Source organism: Siphateles boraxobius, unplaced genomic scaffold (assembly GCF_051911475.1).
Source record: "Siphateles boraxobius isolate OS27281-9 unplaced genomic scaffold, OSU_SipBor_1 1, whole genome shotgun sequence".
NCBI lineage: Eukaryota > Metazoa > Chordata > Actinopteri > Cypriniformes > Leuciscidae > Siphateles > Siphateles boraxobius.
Window position 1 is genome coordinate 474102 of NW_027508699.1, and position 20255 is coordinate 494356.

General features: G+C 37.6%; 2 long non-coding RNA genes across 2 annotated transcripts; one reads left to right on the forward strand and one right to left on the reverse strand.

Annotated features, from left to right (window-relative positions):
• Positions 1–4681: 4681 nt before the first annotated feature.
• On the reverse strand, positions 4682–9770 carry LOC143747239 (uncharacterized). The gene is made up of 3 exons (XR_013206699.1): positions 9556–9770; positions 6002–6109; positions 4682–4750 (listed from the first exon to the last, which is right to left on the reverse strand). It is a non-coding gene; the product is annotated as an uncharacterized LOC143747239 (long non-coding RNA).
• A 1540-nt stretch (positions 9771–11310) lies between these two features.
• On the forward strand, positions 11311–11994 carry LOC143751811 (uncharacterized). The gene is made up of 3 exons (XR_013207318.1): positions 11311–11394; positions 11478–11541; positions 11817–11994. It is a non-coding gene; the product is annotated as an uncharacterized LOC143751811 (long non-coding RNA).
• The last annotated feature ends 8261 nt before the right edge of the window (positions 11995–20255 follow it).

Genomic DNA, 20255 nt, shown 5'->3' on the forward strand with positions numbered 1-20255 from the left:
CAGACAGTGGCTTCAGGGTCACCTCTTCTAGCTTGTCGTGTGTACTGTGTTTCCAAATGATGTACTCCCCCAAGTGTACTAGTTCGAAATTCCAGGTTATGTTCTCCTCAAACCACCGGCCTTGTGCAGTTATTTTTCCCGCCCTATACAGCTAATTAAGAGATGGGATCAATTTCACCTCATGGCCTTCCCACATAGTTATTGAAATGTTCAATTCCTCCCTGGTGCAGGTTTCTAATGTTAATGTCTCAAATAAATCAATTAAAAATTTTCTCTCTTTTTTGTTTAGAAGCCTTTTCCCACAATTGTCCCTCTTGGCTCTTCTATTCGTCCAGAGTTGGGACATTTTCAGCTGTCACTGGCTGTTCTTCTATCTCTTCTTTGTTTCGCCGATACTCTACCCACAGATGATGGATATTTCTTGGATTGTTTTTCAGGACTACCATCTCCACTATTTTTTTCCAGTGTCCAATTGACCACTAGCACTGGTCTAACATCCCCTGCCCTCCCAACTTCAAAGATTGTGTCACTTACCCACTTTACTGGTCTAATGCATCAACCCACCTTCATATAGATGTTTTGTAAAATGGTTGCCCCTCCTACCCCTTGGGGCCAGTGATATGCCCCACTTACTCTTTGATATGGGACATACACTGGATTTATATTTATTTCTGATGCAGTTAGTAGTGACTCTAAAAGAGTTGCTATGGGAAGGCTACATTTGTTCAGATGTGGTCTCAGGATTTCAAAAGTTATTTGGTCTTTAACTATTTTAATCCAGTCTAGCAGAGGGCATTCATTTTCAAGCTGATCAAGGTTTGTGATTTTTGTCAATTTTCGCAAGAGTTCATCTCTTATTTGGTCTGTCAATTCCTGTCTCTGCCCTTCCTCATTTATAAATTATTTTTCCATCCAAAAGTGATGTTAGATTCCTTTGGTCTGTTCCAGTGCCTGCCTGAACTTTTCTTCTTATCTATCTCTTCTCAGTGCCCTCCTATACCTGTCTTTCTCATATTCACTAAGTCCGTCCGACATTTGATCTTGCTTAACATCAAACCTTATTAAAAAAATATATATATTTTGCCACCTGTATGTCCTCACTTCTTTTTGCCTTCTTATTTCTTTACTTCACATGCAATTACACTCTACTTCTTCATGAAAACATTCTTTACCACCTGTATATCTTCAATTCTTTTCCATTTTTATTTCTTTTACTGCACATGCAATTACACTCTACTCATTCATACACGCGGGATTTCATTCACACACTTTCACTAGTTATTTTAATATCAAATAATAGATGGAGAAACAATGCTTAGTTCAACTCTCATTCAGCAAGGCCTGTGTCACCCTGTCTGGATCACAGTAAATGGCCAAACAGTCGGCAAAACCAATTTCTTGGAATATTCTGGTAAGTATGTACCAGTTTTCTAGTATGTATGATTTCTTATTTTCTCTTCACTAATTTGTTTCTTATTGTCCATTAATTTTTAATTTTATTTCTCCATTTTTATAGGTCTTACAATATTTTTCCTATATTATTTCTTATTCCAGTCTTTCTCAAATCCTGGCTCAGTCTCTTTCGCTACTTGGCTCAGATGTCACTCGCTGCCCAGCGCATCGCTAATTTGTAGCCAGTTACTGTATGTTTTTGGCAGAATGCCCAGTACGGCCAGAGGACACCTCTTCTCTGTGTCTCCGTCCTTTAAAGACTTCTCTGAAGTACATTTTTATATTCTCTGATCACTTGGTTCACTTTTAATTTTTTTAGCCTAATTATTATTATTTTTTATCTTTCTATGTTCTACAATAAAAATCTCAACAGTCTTCCCTTGAATTAATGCACTTTTTGCATGAATATTCAAATAATACGCTCCTTACACACACTGCATTTTTGCAAAACATACTTGATTTTATCCCTCTTCTTGTGTAAATTACTTAAATGCCGCACTCTTTGCTCAAAGACAAACAAACAAATAATGCACTTTTTGCATTTATGACGCACTTCTTGTGTTAAGACAAACAAATAATGCACTTCTTGCGTCAACGCACTTCTTGCATTAAACCAACAAATAATGCACTTCTTGCATTTATGACGCAAGACAGCGCACTTCTTGCGTTAAGACAAACAATGCACTTCTTGCATTTATGACGCACTTCTTGCGTCAACCCACTTCTTGCGTTAAACCAACAAATAATTGTCTCGGTTTATGAATTCGCTGTTTCCTTTCTTGTCTCGTGTGTGTGTGTGTGTGTGTGTACAGTAATTATGAAGTGGCAACTGAGGGGGAGAAGGGGCACCTGTGTGTGGACAGGTCTTTGGCATTGTCTTTGCTGGCATGTGACACCATAACACACTTCCTTCTTGCACTTTTCTGAACACCGAGTCAACCAGAGGTACATTATTGGCTATCGCCATTGTTGTTATCAGTGGAGCCACGTCACTGTGAAGGTCATGTTAGACTTCTTCCACCCTGAGTGTGGAAAGTTCAGGCAGAGTTGAACTGACTCCCTTATACAAGTTGCTCCTATGCAAAAAAAAAAAAAAAAAATAGTGCTTATTGTTTGTATAAAGTAAGTTAAGCATATGTTTAAATAAACAACTATTAATGTGAAAAGCCTGAAGAGGTATTGATTTGGGCTTTTGCTTTATCAACTAACAGAATAAATACTAAAAATGAATAGCAAAATACAATGTATCCTATAATTTAGCACATGCTTATTTCATCTGAGTTCTCAGAGAAAATGACTAATAATAATAACAACAACAACAACAATAATAATAACCTGATGCCTTCTACCAATCTTCGTTCCTTAGGTCTGGCTGAAAGAATGACCATGTCGTTTAACGGACCAGGTTTATTTCCCTGCATTTAAACAAGAAAAGGTTTTATAGTAAACATAAATTTCCATAAATAAAATCAAGGTACCATATTACAAAAGTCAGGGTTCTCAAGACTCACGCATTGGGCGTGAGACACACGCAATTTAATCAGTTCACACGCTCACACGCCACACCATGTATTCCTCATGCTGAAAAGGCAATGCCAATCAAGTTGTCCTGCAAGCTTTATTCATACTTTGCAGTGTAACACCTCCCTTAATTTAAGATGAAACATCTGAGGGGGTTCAACAGAATTCGACTGGTACTTATAATAAAACCACTTCATCAAACAAATACTCTATTTCAGTTTATTTTCCAAGTGCACAACAAATAATCAAACAAACAATCAGTCTTTGCCTTTGAGCATCAAGGAGAGTCAATAATAAGTTAAACTTATCCTGATTAATCAGAGTTAGATGACTAATGCCGAGTTCAGACTGCACGATTTTAGCCCCGATTTTGGCTCGCCGACAGGTTTTGAGAAATCGCAGACAAATGCCCGAAATCACAGGCAAATCGGTGCTCGTTCATGCGAGTGACAATCACGCAATGTGAATGAGCAAAAACGCGATCTCAGAGAATCGCCGATTAGTCGCCGACGCCCGTGAGATATTTGGCATGCTAAATATCTGGACCTGTCGGCGATTCACAATCCTGCTGTGTGAAAAGTGTTCTGACTGAAAACTACATCGGAGATGACCGACAGCCAATGAGAGAGCAAGATACAAGACAGCAGGGTGTTCAGGGAGGAGTTATAGACCAGAATATCAGTATTTTAATACATAGGCCTATATTTACAATTATATCAAACAGAAACAAAGCACAAACATTTGCATGACCAGCAGCAACAGCAGGACATTTGCAAAATTATGTATTTAACCCCAACTCTCTTTGCAAAACACAGACCTTGCTCCCCTCGTCTTCCCAACCATTTCCTCCTGCATAAACTGTTTATTTTTCTCATTTTCGCTGCAAATCAGCGCACAGACAATTTGGATCGCAATCTTCTTGTAGGCTATCATTATAATAACAAATTCAGTGTCGCGCGAGAACTCCGGTCTCACGCACGCGTGATCTTCCGTTATTTCCTTATCACTCTCGCGTTTGTTTGGTTGTGAAACTTAGTTTGCGGACCAGGGAGAAGTTGTCGGCGATTCTTTCTTTTGTAAAGTCATGCGGTGTGAAACCTGTTGCCGATCCATCGTGCAGTGTGAACACACCAGCAACTGAATGTTACCCCAGATAGTCACGCAGTATGAAAACAACAGTCACACGATTATTTTGAAAATCGTGCAGTCTGAACTCAGCATAAGCCGATGATGAAGATGAGATGATTGAGATCCAAACAGTTATTTGAAATCGATACAATGTTATATTCCTGAGATCCAAACAGTTATTTGAAATCGATACAATGTTATATTCCTGTAATCCAAATGAGTGTGAAAATGGAGATAAGCAGCCTTGTAGATCTGTAGCACCAAATCCACATTGCTAATAGAAAACCACGTTGTAAATGGTGATGAGATTAGAAGACCTCATGCAGCATGGACCGACAAAAGGTATCAAACAACCTCCAATCAAATATCCCAACTGTCCAAAAAGTCCTTTCTATAAAATAAATCAAATAGCTCACATTAGCTTTTGTAATTTCCAATACATCACATTTCAAACAGTTATTAAACACCATATACTCACGTTTGAGCTTAAACTTAAACAGTTCTCAAACAGGACTTATGAGAAAAGGTAGCCATGAGTTCAACCGTGGGGTTTCCCTCTACCAAAACACAACTCACTTGCTTCTTCTTCTTCTTCTTCTTTGGGCTTATTGGCGGCTCGCATTCTTAAAAAGAGCATTACCGCCATCTACTGTAGGTAATAGATCAGAGACCATATATCACAACTCCCAGAACAATCAGGACTCATGCTTTCAATGTTGCTGCGTGTTCAGCTCCTCCATCTACAGCCAAAGTCCCTCATCTTCCAGAGAGGGATACTGATACTAAAAATACTAATAACCTATCTATATTCTAAAAATCAAATTTGTTCTACTTAAAAACTTTATTATTAACCTACCCCCCTCTACTGAGTTTAAAACCATCTTTAATGTTAATTGTTGATTATCTTTCATCTCAAATTCTTCAATTATCTTACTTCTTTCCTCAGAATATTTATTACACTTAATAAGTACATGCTCGACTGTTTCTCTGCTTCCACACCATTCACATAATCCTGTAGGATGTTTTCCTATTATTGGCATTGTTGAATTAAGTCCTGTATGTCCCAGTCTTAATCTAGAAATAATACAATCTTCCTTCCTTCTCCCACTTGAATTCCTTCCTCTACCTACCAATGGTTGTATTGAATGTAAATGTCTACCTTTTTCCTCATTATCCCAATACGATTGCCAATTTTTATTTATCTCCCTTTTAATTATTGATTTGATTTCTAATTTACTATACCTAAATTTTCCTTTGCCATAGACTGTTTTGCTAGTTTATCTGCTGCTTCATTTCCAGACACTCCAGTATGTGCCGGAACCCATAAACTGAACTATCTTATTTTTTTGTTGCATCATGAACAATATCTGTAAGATTTCCAAAACAATATCCTGTCTAGTATCTGATTTTTGAGCTTCCAGGCACATCAAGGCTGAACTTGAATCTGAGCATATTAAAGTTTTACTTAGCCCCATTTCATTTATTTTATTAATTGCTACCATAATTGCTAGTAGCTCTCCTGTAAACACAGATACATGATCTGATACTCTTTCCCCTCTTGCCACTTTCAATCTGGGAATGATATACGCTACCCCAACCTGTCCCTTCTGTGGATCCTTAGATGTATCTGTGAAAACCTTTATATATTGTTCATACTTAATACCAATATATTATTTTGTCATCTCTGCTTCCAACATCCTCTGGTCTTTATCTTGTCTTGATTCCAATAAGAATAGATCTACATTTGGTTGAGGTAAAATCCATAATGGTGTTGTTGGTAATATTACTGCTGGAACAACTCTATACTCATTTAATTTCATATTCTGAACTAAATCCTTAATAATCCAACCAAAACTGTTAACTTTCCCTTTCCCATATTCCCAACATGTTTCAAGTATACCTTTTGTTGGATGACTATCCTTCTGCCCTTTTAGGTTTACCCAGTATGCCAGTATCAATTGTTTCCTTCTTAAGTGAATTGGCATCTCCCCCATTTCCACCTGTAAAGCTGAAACAGGAGAGGAAGGATAAGCTCCACAACATATTCTCAAAGCTCGTGATTGAATTCGTTCTAATTTTCCTAACTGTGACTTAGTTGCTGTTCCATATGCGATACAACCATAATCTAATACTGCTCTTATCATTGTTGAATAAATTGTTTTTAATGCAACCCTATCAGCTCCCCATTCTCATCCTGAAATACATCTCATTACATTTAAAATCTTCTTACATTTATCCTCCATCTTATTTATGTGTACATTCCATGTAACCTTTGTATCAAACCACATACCTAAAAATCGTATCACTTTAACTTGTTCTATCTCTTTGTTGTATAAATTAATCTTTAGATCAATACTTGACCTTTTATTTGTAAAAAATATATATTTGGTTTTCTCCACTGAGAATTTAAAACCCCATTTGTAAGACCATTCCTCAACATTTTTTAAAACTGCTTGAATTTTATTAACAATATACTCTACATTCCTACCTCTAAGCCACAGAGCTCCATCATCCGCGGACAGCGATTTATTTACATTCTTATCTATTGTTGCAAATACAACATTAATCATAATAATAAACAACAAAGGACTTATAACACTACCCTGAGGAGTTCCATTCTCAATTATTACTTTCCTTGATATATATTCTCCAATCTTCACTTTAATATTCCTTTCAATTAAAAACTCTTTAATCCAATTATATAATTTTCCTTCTATTCCAATTTGATCTAACTTTATCAATAAACCCTCCTTCCATAACATATCATAAGCTTTTTCTACATCAAAGAAAACCGCTATTAGAGTTTCTTTATTTATCAATGCTTTCCTTATATCTGATTCCAATTTAACAATTGAGTCCATTGTACTCTTTCCATGTCTAAAACCATTTTGATATGGGGAAAAAATATTATTCTTCTCCATATGATACATTAAACTATCTGTAATCATTTTTTCCATAACTTTACCTAGATGTGATGTTAATGCTATCGGTCTGTAGTTTAAAGGGATACTTGGATCTTTACCTGTTTTTTTATGGGAATTATTACAGCTTCTTTCCATCTCTTAGGTAAAATCCCTTCTTCCCATACGCTGTTATAAAACTCTAGAATAATTTTAAGAGATTCATCACTTAACTTTTTTAACATTACATAACTAATTCCATCCTGTCCAGGAGTTATCTTTAGTGTTTTTTAATGCCCTCTTTAATTCTGAATATGAAAAAGGCACATCTAGAAAACTATTTGTTACGGTCTTTTTTTCTAAAATAAATGGATGCTCTTTTAACAACTTCTCCCTGATTCCCTTACACTCCTTCATCAAATTATCAGAACTATTTATTTGAGAATTCTTTCTTAAACATTTCTGCTTTTTCCTCATCACGTATTGCTATTTCTTCCCCAATACATAACACAGGGTACTCATATTCTCTGCGAATGCCACTCATCTTTTTAATCATACTCCACACTTCCCCAATTGGAGTATTTTTCCCAATTTCTTCATAATATGATCTCCAATACTTTTTCTTCACTTCCCTTATTGTTCTTCTGGTTTCTGCTTGAGCCTTTTTATATATTATCATGTTTTCCCAATTATGAGTTTTCCTTAGAATTTTAAGTGCTTTCCTTTTCCTTTTAACTGCTATTGCACAATTTTTCCCAATCTGCTTTCTCATACTTCCATTTTCCTGTATTTCCTTTATCTTCCCTATCTCATTATTTACAATTGAACTTAATATTGGGAAATGATCACTACCCGCTGTACAATTTAATACCTCCCAATTTATTATTCCCCCTAATGCATTAGAAACAATTGTTAGCTCTATTGCAGATTCCCTCCCTGAATTTACATCCATTCGTGTTTTTGTTCCATCATTTATACACACCAAATTTTTCTTTTCCATCACCTCTTCAATGACCATACCATTTGCATCTGTCGATAAACCTCCCCATAAAGTATTATGGGCATTAAAATCCCCGCACCATATTACTCTACTTCCTCTTAATCCCTTTATTACTTCCATACTTTCTTGTGTTAATCTTTTACACGGATTATAAAAGTTTATTATAACATAACTTTTATTTCCAAACCATATTTCTACAACTATATATTCCATCGTTTCCCCTTTTTCCAAAGCTCTATAAGGCATTCCCTCTTTTACAAAATTAACACATCCTCCTCCTTTTCCTTCTTCCCGATCTCTTCTCACACTAATGTATCCTTTTAAAACAAATTCTAGTCTAGGATTCAACCATGATTCTTGAATACATATTACATCTGGCTTATCTTTCATTTGATTTATATATCCTTTAAATTCTTGACCATTAGCACAAAGGCTCCTGGCATTCCATTGTAAAATATTTAACATACTAACCAACCCCTAAATCCTGACTTGACTGAGATTCTGTATTAAGGTTTTTCATTATATCTTCACATTTCAATCCCTTAATATCTAGAAATCTCTCTGCCGCCTTTACTATTATTTGTAACTTTTCTGTTCTCCTTTCTGTTTGCGCTGTACAATTAATTACCTCCACCATGAATAGCACAAAATTGCTCTTTCTTACTAGCATTACATCTTCTGGTACTCTACCTTCATCAATTCTTCCTGTACCTTCACTTCTTTTTCCATGCTCCATTCTCTCAGTCTCACTTTGCCTATCTCTATCATTTACAACTTTCACAGCTTCAGCATAAGTTCGATTATTTTTTTACTTTTCTTGTTGTACTTCCATAGCCTTTTTCCTCACCTCACAACCTCCATAAGCCGCATTGTGTCTACCTCCACAGTTGCAACACTTCAATCCTACTCCTTCTCCGCACTTCCCAAATTCATGCTCCCCTCCACACCGCGCACTCCTCATTTTAGATTTACACACTGATGCAGTATGTCCATATCTCTGACAATTATAACACCTCAAAGGAGGGACTATATACTTCCTAATCGGATAACTAATATAACCCATCTTAATCCGATCAGGCACTTCTTTTCCTTCCAATTTTATACGTACTGACAAGCTATCCATTCTTCTACCTTCTCTGTTCATTTGTAATCGGACTACATCTATGACCTTTGCCCCCTCCAGATTCTTTTTTAATTCCTCCATAGTAACTCGTAACGGAATTCCATTTATTACTCCATACACCCATGACTCCTGTCCTACAATCTTGTAATTCATTACCATCCGTTTCCCAACTGGCTTTATTTTTATGGCTTTATTTTTTTGCTCTTCATTTCTACATGCTATCATTAATGCCCCATCTTGTAGCACTTTTGCGAAAGCTATCTCTCCTACCAGCTTTTTCAGTTCATATGTCAACATCAATGGATTAACTCCTGAAACTCCTACCTCTCCTTTAAACTTCAATACTATCCTAAATTCGCTCTTGCTATTACTTCGTTCCTCCCCATCTTCCTCACTAGCTATAGAACTGCTTCCTGATCTTTCCTCCTTACCTTTTTTCCTCTTTTTATTAACCTTTTCTTTTTCTGTTCTGACATTTGTCAATCCTACCTCCATATCATCCTCCTCTTCACCTGTATCCTCCATTCCTAGAATCTCTGATCCATTCCCAGTTTGATTTCCTCGATCCCTCTTATTCGTATTTTTTGACTTATTTGAATTGGCCGCCATGCACCCCCAATCGTCTTCCTGAACTGCTCCGGCGCCCTGAACTAGCCAGGATACCAACTCACTTGCTCGTCTGTGATCAGGGTTATATCCTGTAATCAATTAACTCTAGCGCCCTCAAGCGGCTGCTAGTGGTAACACACTTTGACCCCTATGCATCATCCTCAAGAAAACAAAAAAAACAATATACCAAACTAAGTAACGTTTTATACTGTTGCAGTATAAAACGTGTGACACGCAATTCAATCAGTTCACACGCTCACACGCCACACCGATCTGTAGCATCCTAAACTCGAATCCTTGTTTGAAACTGAGATTGACAATGAAGTTAGGAAAATAGATTGTTATACAACAGGTAAAGTTAGGGAAGTCAACCACACAACGTTAGCATCACTAAGCTAGCACACAAACAATATCCACCCCGATCTTACCTTCATAATTGTGGACGTAACTTGACACGTATAATTTGAAGCCCTTCTCCTTTTTAGTTGCTGATGTGTTGCAAAGTCCTTGAATAATTCGACTCAAGTCGTTGACCGTAAATCTAGGTAAATCCTGAAGTGACCGAGTGAAAAACGCCACAGCAGCCGTAGACTGTGCGACCACTGGAAGTGGCCTAGCTGGCTGAGTTGAAATGTGGAAGAGATATAGCCTATTGTTAAGTGTTGTTCGTTGATACTTAAGAAAAGGGAGCCTTCAGTTTGTTACTCTTAAGAAAATGGAACATCGAAATAATAAAACATGTTACTTTCAATGAAAGACAATTAAAAAAAAGACTTATTGAAAGGAATTTTAGTGACTGAAGTTTTTTTTCATTATTCGTGTAGGTCATAAATTTAAATCCTAATGTCATAAAAAGTTCTTAAAAAGTCTTAAATTTTACTGACTGAACCCTGCAGAAACCCTGTTTTATTCATGTTTCATATTGTTGTCAGTAAATAGAATATAATAATTTAATGCATGCATTAGTCATTGCTTGAATGAAAATGTATGTATTCGCATCAGCTGCATTTGTCTAGTGTGTATTCATGCATAGCTATGTCATATGACAATACAACAGTTTGCTTGTTTTACCAAAATATATGATTTTAATTAAATTAAATTAAAATGTTATATAATTAAGTGTTGGTCAGCATTTGTCATTATTATTGTACATAAGTGTTGGGGCGGGATAGTAATGCAATTCATTCTGGGGTAATCTCAATAGTAATACTGTACTTGCATTGTTTGAGTATAAAATCAACAGTCTTCTCCAAAGGTGAGATCTTTGAGTACCTGGCCGACGTCTCCTTTGTCAACTCAAGTCAAGTCAAGTCACCTTTATTCTCTGCAGCATATTCACTCAACACCCGGAATCATGTGATCTGTTGTAAGGTCACATGACAAATCAGGAAGTGATAAATGTTTGCTAGCTGCAAGGCAGATTTTTTTTCGTGTTGAGGCTAGACATGGTGATGTGAGTTGGGCTCCCTTTTCATGCAGGTATAACTGGTCATTGTAGAGCATGTTTAATCTCTGCCATTGAATTTGAACACTTATTTATTTTATTTTATTAAGGGTAATTCTAGAAATGCTAGAAATTCACAGGGGACACAGGCTCCTGTATGGAGGTTAAACATTTATGCGATCACCCCCAGTGTGACTCGAGCTGCTGGGCTGCACTGGTAAATGCCTCAAGCTGTACATTTTCTATTGAATGTTTTATTCTTGCATTCAAACATGTTTTAAAGATTTTCTCTGTCCGTAGTAACAGAACGTTCACCTTTTCTCTGCATGTTAATGCGCTGTGGGACAGTTGAGCATACTGAAAAGTAGGCCTATATTTTTGGTTATGTTTGAGTTGACTATGCTAAGCTGTTTAATGAGGTTGGTAACTAACATGCTTGGTTTCTCTTGAAAAGGGACCAGGCCAGCCACTGTTTTCATGCGATTAATAAGCATTTCTTTATTGCTTTCTGCTGTTTGATTTTTGTTGTTGTTTGGTTATCTGTAATTCTGCCACTCATGTGCCACATTCATAATAGCATTTTTTATTTTCTAGACTTAAGCAATGCACTTTGCCTCCCTAACTATGTCTTCTGCGTAGGTTATTCTTGTACAAGGCCGGATCCATACTGACGATTTGGCCATTTTCTTCAGGGGACCACACTGCGAGAGACACTGTATTGGTGTGTACTTATAACTACAGCACGGTGTGATATTTTGTAGTGGTATTTAAAGATCTTAAGTGTGTAGAGCTTGCTGTGTTGCCTGCTTCGACTGGTGCTGGGTTGCTGTCTCCTGTTTCTGTCTCCCAAAAAAAAAATCACCAGTTCTTTATCCCAGTATTTTTAAGATTCGTTTTAAATAACTTTTCTACGTCTTTTTGCACTAAATATAATAAATTTGGAATACACTTTCATTCCTGCCTCTTGTTGACTGTCCCTTTGCGAGGATAAACACATTATTAGCCACACTAAATTCACGGGAAGATTTGTGGTTCCTCCTGCCCATCATCAGGGGGTGGCGTAGTCAGACTCAGAATAAGGTATACTGTATGGCAGGTACCACAAGTACAAAATTAAATGTTCCCAACTAAGCAAGCCAAAAGCCAATGCCGACAAAGGCGAAAAGGCAACAGTGGCAGTGGCAAGGCGAAGAAAGGCTCAGTCAGGTGGCCAGTCCTCCTTTGGCCAATGAACGAACAGTGTATGATTATGATTCAGGCATAAGTATAGGTCAGAAATCACATGGGATCAGAACTTTCACAATATTTATCCAGTTCATCTGGTTGGGGTCGGAATCATCACGCCGGTATGGAGACGAGTTTGTTGAGGTGTCCATGAGGCCTTCACAGGGTTGATGAGGCTGGCACTTCAGGGATGCGTTGTCGTCGTGTCCATGCGATGGTCCTTCATCAGATCCGGATATGGCCTGGATCCGGCGGTTTGCGGTAAACCTCGGAATAAACAGAGAGACTAATATTAGCGTAGACACCATCCTTCTTATGATGTACCAAGTACATGAGGATTTATGGGAAGTGTTCCCGTTTCTGGCTGATCTAAACTATGCAGGCTAACATTGAATTATAGAAATCTATAATGTGTTGTGTATGCTAACCCAAAGAGATGTGTTTTTAGTCTAGATTTGAACTGACAGACTGTGTCTGCTTTCCGGACCATGTTAGGAAGATTGTTCCAAAGTTTTGGTGCTAAATCGGAAAAGGATCTACTGCCAGCAGTCGATTTAGATATTCTAGGTATTATCAACTGCCCAGCATTTTGAGATCGCAATAGACGTGAAGGACAATAATGCTTTAAGAGCTCGCTCAAGTATAGGTGAGCTAAACCATTTAGTGCTTTGTAAGTAATCAGCAATATTTTAAAATTTATACGATGTTTAATAGGGAGCCAATGCAGTGTTGACAGAACCGGGCTAATATGGTCATACTTCCAGGTTCTGCTTCCTAATGATATCTCCTAAGGTTAGCATGTACAGAGTGAACAGCAACGGTCCTAGTACTGAGCCTTGTGGTACACCAAACTCAACTTGTATTCGATTAGACATCTCTTCATTTACTGCTACAAACTGATAACGGTCATATAAGTATGATTTAAACCATGCTAGTGCAATTCCACTAATGCCAACATAATTTTCGAGTATATTTAAAATAATGTTGTGGTCGATAGTGTCAAATGCAGCACTAAGATCGAGAAGCACTAATAGCGAGATACAACCACGATCGGATAAGAGCAAATCATTTGTGACTCCAATGAGAGCTGTTCAGTACTATGATAAGGTCTAAATCCTGATTGAAAATTCTCACAGATACCATTCCTTTCTAAAAAAAGAACATAGTTGTGTACTGCCTTTTCTAGTATCTTTGACAGAAAAGGTAGATTTGAGATTGGCCTTTAATTGACTAACTCTGTATGATCAAGTTGCGTTTTTTTAACAAGCGATTTAATCATAGCGGTCAATCAATATCAATTTTTTGGTACATATCCTAATGTCAAAGATGAATTAATGATATTGAGAAGAGGATCTATGACCTCTGGAAGCATCTCTTTCAATAGTTTAGTCGGTATAGGGTCTAACATGCATGATGTCGATTTAGATGATTCAACGAGTTTATAAAATTCACCCTCTCCTATAGCAATGAATGAATACAAAATTTCGTCAGTGAGACTACACTGCACTGTCTGATGCGATACTGTAGTAGATGGTTGCATAGTTATAATTTTCTCCCTGATATTATCAATCTTGTAAATAAAAAAGTTCATAAAGTCATTACTGCTTTGCTGCTTGGAAACATCAGAGCTTGAAGCTTTATTTTTCGTTAGTTTAGCCACAGTTTCAAATAAATACCTAGGGTTTTTTATTTTCTTCTAATAGGGTTGAAAAATATGCAGATCTTGCAGTTTTTAAGGCCTCTCTGTATGCAATCATGCTCTCTTTCCATAAAATGCTAAATACCTTTAGTTTAGCTTTCTTCCAGTTGTGCTCCATTTTTCTGACTGCTCTCTTAAGGGCCTGATTGTGCTCGATGTACCATTGCGTTGGAATATTTTCTTTAATCTTCTTTAACATCACTTGGTCGTGCACTCGTTTCTTGATTGAAATGTTTGCTAAGAATCAATAAGTTATATGTATACATGAGACAATCTTGCATAATCACTACAAACATTGACTTTATCAAATTGACAAATAAGAAAACTGAAAATACACCATTAAACTAACTTAATATTACAACACTCAATATGTAACATGCATGCCTTAGTTCAGTATACTCTATAAAGCAGAACTGTAAATAAATTCCTGTGAAGCATCTGAAAACAGACATACCACTGCCATGAACCTCCCACGGCCATATTTGAGACACAGTACTCTCTCCAGTTAGGGAATGCTCCACCACAGCTACATCGAATGGTTGTTGCCGATTCTAGTACAAGATCATTGTATTTCTTTATCTCCTGAAGGAGGAGTTTTTTGTCTTCTGCCAGCTTCCTTCGAAGGCGATGGCGAAACTTGCTGCTGTCTAGAAAGACATGAAGTACAGATGCAGAGGTTTTTGACAGAACTCAACAAGAAAAAAATTATAGCACCAAAAAATTGAAAAGCAAAGCTGCAGTTATTGAAGTATGTGAAAATTATAATGTAGACTGACATTGGAAACAAATTGTTCAGTGTCTAACATTTTTTTTGGGGGGGGGGGTCTATTTGCAGGAATAACTAACACACTTTTCATGATTGCCTGAAAATAATAATTGTGCATTAATTTAGAATGGGCAGTTTTGTATCTAAATACGTTCCCCTTCCACGGAGGACGCTATGTTGCACCTCCACGTTCCTGCAGTAGCCCACAACGGACAAACAAACACTGGGTTTAGATAGTACCTCTCACATTTTCTCGTCAGCTACCGTAGCTTGGAAAGATAGAGGTGAGGGAAGCTGGTTGCAATCGTCAAACCTCACTGATAGATACCACTAAATCCTACAGACTGGTCATTTAAAGAACAGAATACAATAATTGAGCTGAACTGTGCTACTACATTATTTGCTAATTCCATGTTGGTGGAGTAGGATGCACACAGTAGCCTGAATTTATCAACTTATTATATTATATAGTTATACCATTCTGACGGTAGAGGGTTCGCTTCTGGTGCCTCACACTAAGGTAGAGCCCCTCAATTGATTGCTGCATTCCTCTGTGTGTTGTGCCTTGACTGGCATGAGATGTATCAGGTGTCTCTGTAGAAGATACACTCAAAAAAATGATTCAAGCCCTTCTTAAATGTGACACATTTAAATATAATTTGCTTTATTTAAATATATCTATTTAAGATCATATGTATATATATTTAAGTGGTTTAACTAAAAATTTATTAATAGCTCCACCTATGAGATTGATTTACGTTGGATCGGCAAAAAAAAGTGTCATACGGGACCGCCCTTTGCGCATGTGCGGGACAGCGCGCTCTTTTCGCCCATCTCTCCATCCTCTGGGTGCAACGTCAAGGCAACGTTTGGTGGACGAGACTACAAAAAAGGCGAATATCCACTACTTGGTAAGTATTCATATGTTGTAGTTGATTAGAAAGTCTTACTGTCAAATATCGTTAATACAGTAATATTGACCGAAATGTGTGCAACAGTTAAGCGAGCCTAATTTCACTCTTCAAAGTTGAAGGGAGTTGGCTGGCTAACGTTAACTTATGGTGGTTATCTAACTTAGTGCTACTTTTGTACTTTTAACGTTGGTCACGTTGACTGCTTTGGTTAACTTATGTGTTGCTCTTCGTCGCCGCAATTTTGGACCGGGCAAAACTGGCCTGTAGACAAATAAACGTAAAGAAGAGATGCCGAATTTCTGTTGCGTGTATGTCCAAAATGGCGGCGACAAGCGTTAGCAGCCAAGGACCGAATGGTCAATACCACAACGTTAACGTTAGTTTAAATATCTAACGTTATGGTTCTTTCGGTATTTATGCATTAGGCTGTAGTAGGTGGACTACTTATGGCGGCCTGCCGAGACCGGGCTACACACTCGGTAACTTAGCTGCTTTTTTTTCTGCCGTGTGTCATTAATGGCGGCTAGTGTTATTTGTCATTATTTTCGTCAACGACATTTTTTTCACAGACGAAAACGAGACGATAACTAAATAAAACCTAGTTTTGAATGACAAAAACTATGACTAGGAACTATATCAACTAATAAAAACTGGACGAAAATGTTAAATAGTGACTATTTGGGAAGCAATCCAGTCAGAACTGATGTCCTGCGTTTGTGGTAGATGCGCACATTTGTACTGTAACGTTTACGTGCTGATCTACTCAGCGATCTCATAAAACGTTAAAAAAATGTAAAAGTCTGGGAGAATGAGTAGAGCAGACATATAGATCTGAATAAGAGTGACGACGCAAAAAAGAGCTCTATTCGGTACGATTTTCTGTGCGCACACACCCGACCCGAAGCGTGCAGGCATGCACATAGACACCTAACGTTACAGCGCGCGAGTCCTAAACTGAGCTCTATTTCGTGTCTGAATGGACAAATACACACAACATTATGTCTAAATGTCCTTTTTGGAGAGTATTCACGTAAACAATGTTGGTTATGTCTTAAACAGTTGTGAGTGTATTGGATGTCCATCAGTGCAATTGACCCTTCGCTAAGCCCCGCCCTCCTTAGTTACTGTTGCTACGCCTGTCAAGCTTTCGCGTCTAGCTCGTCTATTACAGTGTGTATGCACCGGTGTCAGACATTCCCAATGAGATAATTAGTAATTTTTGGCGAACATGTGAAATATCTGAGAGAGCAAGACAAAAGGGACTGCAGTATGCATTCGAGGGATATATCCACGACATAATATGCAATAGATTAGAGAATAATTTAATAAAAATTGAAGCTAAAGCCTATAGTCGCAGCAGCCGCCGCCTCATACGCTGACCATTCAAATGGGAAACACACAAATTGAGGAACAGCTATGCTCGTGCACAGCAGGGTAAGTGAAATGTGAAACTAATATAATAATTATAAATCAAACAGTTTATCCATAAATCTTGTGGAATAACACTAACATCGGGAGAGCCGCGATCGGATTGGGTTAAAGTGACTCAGTCAGGGGTAACTTAGTAGGCCGTCGATTAACAAAATGCTGAAATATATTTTAAAGTATGTCAGTGAGCCTCCGTCTTGTCTTTAATCGTCTTATTTTACGTTAAAACGTGCATTATGAACAAAGAACCGTAATTATCTCCAACTTCCAAGCAATAGGTGTTTTTGTTAATCCTGTCGACATTTAGATGTGAATGGAGTCTCACACACTGCTTGATCCACGCCCGTCATTTCTCCCCTTGGATTTTAGATTTTCGGGAAGGAAAAAAAATCCACTCCCCCGTCCAAACTTTTAGGATACCGGGTATCAGATTTGCACAATCCATACACACAACGCTTTGGCATGTGTCCCTCGCTCGAAAGCTTGCCAGACCTCCCGCGCCTAGTTACGGTTGCTAAGACACGATTGGCCAGTGGCGGTTTTTGGGCGTGGCTTAGCGAAGGGTCAATTGGATCCACATGTCATTGGACATGATCCGATGTCTTAAAGTGACAGTGGGTAATAAACCTAATGCGCTCTGTGTCCTTAATTTTGATCAAGCATTAAAAGAAAAAGAGAAAAGCATTCACTGTTTGTTAATAGCTTTAATAAGGATTAATTATATTTAATTCATACAAATAAATATGTCTGCTTGAAAGAATAATGTATGCAAGAAGTTCTAAAGAATGCATATATCATTAATTGAAAAGAAGACTGTTTTAAAGTCACAGTAGTTAAATCTGTATCTGTATTGCATGTTAAAACTTAAAAATCATTCATATTAATAGGTTAATATTGTAGGTTGAAGTAGAGCACCTATACTAATGTGTTTGACTATAATTAATAATTACTTTTATTTGGATACATCACCTGAGTATTTCCTCCATTGCTCACACCTCTAATATATGTATCTCATCTTTTGCAGTTCAAGTTGAAACGCAGTTTGTGGCAACCTCCTATTGATGGTAGGTATAAGACTAACATTACTTGCTCAATGCTAGCACAAACTGATTTGCATAATTGTCATGTGATATGTGCTAATTGTCTTTATTCTCCTTTTTAGGATTATGAATGTGGCAGTGCAAAGAATGCAGTTTGCAATTAGCTAGCAGGTATTTGTTGTTGCAACATTTTAGGCAGGTTCATGGGCACTTAAGGGGCAGTTATCGCTATCCATGTCCATACACCGATTGCCCCTGTACCTTTAATACATGGAGTAAGCTATTAAATCACACATACAAAAGTCATGGAAAACATCAAGGTCCAAACCCAGTAGAAGGGTCTACATTTCAGTGTCATGTGTGCTCATGCAGAGAACTAGCAACTGAAAGAGCTTTTTTCCAACACATAAATGGACATCTCAGGCATGATGAAACGGTTCCTTGTATGTTTGTAGGATGCACATTTAAAACTAATGTTTATAGTACATTCAACACACACAAAAACAGGAAACATAACCAACATTCATTGAAAGATTTTAAAGCCAATGTCATCTATACAAGTCAGTCACGTCAATCAATCAATTGTGCAGATGACCCTACAGAGTCTGTGGATGCAGATAATGAAAATGAAACATTAAGTTGTGGTGATGCTGCAGAATTGTTCCAGCCAAATTTTATTGACGAGAAAATTGGTTGCATTTTATTAAAATTAGAAAATATTGTTCACATTCCAAAGGTGGTTATTGATGAGGTCCTTTCTGAACTGCACTACATTTTAAGTATAGCATCTTTGCCTGTCATAAAATCTGTTGTTTCGGATGTATTCCAGAGTCATAAATTACAAGTTGAGGAGTCAGTAGTGGATGAGGTTTCAACTGCTCTATGCAAATCCAATCCTTTGGGAATAGCTATTGCAAAGGATGGCCCTCTTGCTACTGCGTATAAACGTGCACAGTACTATACCTCTCATTTTGGTGTTTTAGAGCCAATTGAGTATATATTAGATGCCCAGAGGAATAGGACATTTCAATACATCCCTATATTACAATCTTTGCAAAATTTGCTCTCTCATCAAGCTGTCCTTGAACACCTTAAAACTCAACAAAACCATCTATTATCTGGTCAAAAAGAGTACAGAACCATAAGAGATGGTGAGTACTATAAACAAAATCCGTTTCTGTCTGATGAAGGTTTGAGAATAGCAGTAAATCTGTATGTGGATGATTTTGAGATTTGTAACCCTCTTGGGACATCTCGAAAGAAACACAAACTCTGTGGTGTCTACTGGGTTTTAGGTAATTTGCCACCAGGTTCCCATTCAACACTAAACTCAATCTATTTGGCTGTTTTATGCAAATCAGATGATGTGAAGGCCTATGGCTATACAAAAGTTTTAGAGCCTCTCTTGCAAGATTTGGGTACATTAGAACAGCATGGTGTCTTTGTTTCTCAGCTTGGTCAGTTTGTTAAAGGTACTGTTCAGTGTGTAAGCGCTGACAATCTTGGAGCCCACGGAATAGGTGGATTTGTTGAGAGTTTTTCTGGGGGGTCCATATGCAGGTTTTGTACTGGAGACAAATCAGAGTTTCAGACTAAAGATGTCAAATCAGGTGCTTTCACACTCAGAACCAGAGACCTCCATGATGTTCATGTCCAGTCTGCTCAGGAAAATGCAACTATTTGCTGTGGTGTCAAAAAACAGTGTGTTTTAACAGACCACCTTTCAAATTTTCATGTAAGCACTGGCTATCCTCCTGATATTGTGCACGACATCTTTGAGGGTGTTGTTCCCGTTGAACTAGCACGCTGTATCAGTTTGTTGATTTCCAAAAAATACTTCACTCTTGAGGGCCTTAACAAATTGATCCAGACATTTCCGTACAAATGGGGGGACAAAACCAATCGCCCCCATCCAATATCACGCTTATTCAAAACTAGCAACACTATAGGTGGCAATGCACATGAAAATTGGGCCTTGCTCAGATTTCTTCCCTTATTGATTGGACA